At 48.3% G+C, this 2,432-nt stretch overlaps 1 non-coding gene across 1 annotated transcript; it reads right to left on the bottom strand.

Moving 5' to 3' along the window:
• Window positions 1–2,032: 2,032 nt before the first annotated feature.
• On the bottom strand, window positions 2,033–2,165 carry LOC119041758 (small nucleolar RNA SNORA21). Its single transcript, XR_005081102.2, has one exon. It is a non-coding gene; the product is annotated as a small nucleolar RNA SNORA21 (small nucleolar RNA).
• Window positions 2,166–2,432: the final 267 nt, after the last annotated feature.

Here is a 2,432-nt window from a genome sequence, read left to right as displayed (position 1 = left end):
TGAAAGAGTAACTAGAATTCTTCAGGCAGGGATGAGGGGAAGTGCAATGAAGAGGAGACAATCGTGTGTGCAAATGCAAAGGTGCAAACAGAAGCGTACTCTGGGGCCGGTCGGTTGTTCTGCACACAAAGTGTGTAAGTACCTAAGTACGAGGTGCGGAGACGGCAGAAGCGGACAGGAAGGGGAGTCGCCAGACGCGCAAGAGCTGTGGAAGGAGGCACCATCCGGTCCCAGAGAACACGAACAGAGACACTTTGCTCCACGTGAAACGTCAGTGGGCCTGGAAGGGGAACATTCTGCCCACTGCTTTTCCAGCACTTCGTCAGCTCCATTTGTATTCATGTAAGGGGTGTGCTCATTTTAAGCGTTTTTCTCTCTCCTGACTCATGTATAGTACTCTGTTGTATTTTTTTTAACTATCCCCGTGTTTGGTAACAATAAACCTGCATTTATTGTAAATATTCTAATATTCCCATTATTGATTAGTTTAAATTCTGCCGTTCCTCCTGAGTTGAAGTTTGTAAGATTTCCTTTTCAGCTACTAGAAGGGTGTGAATACAGGGCAGCTCCTGTTACCTCCAGGAGGCCAAAGCACCAACTACCTTCCCCGGGGGCCTGCGGAGGGCCCCGAGAGTCTGGAGTTCAGAGTCCAGCTGCACCCCCTGCAAGCCTGTCTTAGTCCGTACAGGCTGCTATCACACGGAGCTGGTAACCACAGTTCTGGAGGTTGGAAAGTCAAGGCCGGGGCACCGGCTTGGTGAGAAGGCTCTTCCTGGTTCATGGCGTGAGCCTTCTCACTGGCTGGGTCCTCGCCTGGTGACGGCGGCTAGGGATCACTGCGGGGTCCTTTATACGGGCAGTAACCTCGACCATGAAGGTTCCACCTCCTCACTAAGCACCTCCCAAAAGCCCCACCGCCTGATACCATCATCTTTGGAGGGAGAGGTGGTTAGGATTTCAACATGTGCATTTGGGGCTGGGATGAGTACGCCTATTTGCACCTTAGGAAAGCCCTGGGGCTGGGTTTTGTTCTTCCTCAACTCTAGCCTGGAGGAATAGCTGCTCTCTGACCTGCCCAGGGGCAGTAAAAAGCCATTGATGACTTACATTAAAATTTCAAAGCGCATGGGAGGCACGGGGACTTGTCGGCTTCCAACTCGCTGCTCTGACGACTTAGGACCCCAAGCCACTAGACCTGAACCTGCCACAGACATGCTAGTTGACCTTGGGAAAATCATCAAACTTCTTTGCTTTTACTACCTCCGGCGAGTAAATTTGGTAAATGCTACTGAAAGAGCGGATGCTGGGCGGGTGAGGAAGGTGGGAACCTTGACAAATGTGTGGAATGTTCATTCTTTCCCCATTTGCTTATTGTGTTAGGTAAGTGGTTTTCAGCCCCGACCACACACCGAAATCAACTTGGGGAACTTTAAAACATATATTAGCGCCTGTGCCTCCTCACAGAGGTGCTGGTGTGTGGCCAGAGTAGAGAACCATATCCTTGTCCTCACCCCGATGGCCATGAAGTCACCGGAAAACAACCTCAGCCTGGGCACGGGGGAAGCAACAGGTGTGGGCTCCACCAGCCTCCCAGAAGGCCCAGCTCTTGTCACTTGGTGACCAAAGTTGCCCTTACCAAAGTTAGTAGGCTTTAACATGCACTGAAAGAACGTACTCCTAGTGTCCCTTATACTGGGACCTCCTAGGAGCCGTCACAAGAATAATGCTCTATAGATAAGGACGAAGCAGCCAAGAATTCAGCTCTGCCTATGACCAACAGATGGTGCTATTGACTAATGTCCTGCCATTTAGGTTTCTGCCAACCACTTATTCTTTAACACTTGGTATATTTGCAGTATTGGTGCATGGTTTTACAATATTTTTTAAAGTGTTTTGTGGGGGGAAATTAAATATTTTCCACTCCATATAGTGCAAAAGCATTGAGAATATTTCTGAGGAAAGGAGCATAAACATGACAAAATGAAAAGAGAGATAATTTTAATTTTTTTCCTTAAAAAAAAAAATTGTAACCCCTTGTCACACCGCTGATTGAAGCGAAACAACACCTCTGCCACCTCTCCCAAAAGCGGGGTTTTTACGTTGCCCTTTCTTGACGGCTCAGGGGGTCATTGAGTGCTTGGCCCAGTGAGTGCTTTTCAAAGGGGCGAGATAATTTTTAAAAATAGAAGATGGTGGGAAAATAAACGGAAGGTTACACATACATGTGGAATTAATTTTTAGATAGTAGAAGAAATCCGGAAGGCGGAGGGAATCGCGAAGCCCGAGAACACTGTTATGCCTACACAACCGACAATAACACACAAAAGATGCAGAGACGGATGGAATGGAAAACTCACGGGTGTGTCACTGGGGAGTTACAGTGTGAGTGCACGTTTCGTGACGACCCCCAACCGCCCAACTACTTTCTTTCC

The sequence above is a fragment of the Artibeus jamaicensis genome, unplaced genomic scaffold, assembly GCF_021234435.1.
Source record: "Artibeus jamaicensis isolate MK-2021 breed Jamaican fruit bat unplaced genomic scaffold, CSHL_Jam_final scaffold_1689, whole genome shotgun sequence".
In the NCBI taxonomy this organism is placed as follows: Eukaryota; Metazoa; Chordata; class Mammalia; order Chiroptera; family Phyllostomidae; genus Artibeus; species Artibeus jamaicensis.
Note: the sequence above shows the minus strand (reverse complement) of the source record. Positions and strands in the feature narration are given on the sequence as shown.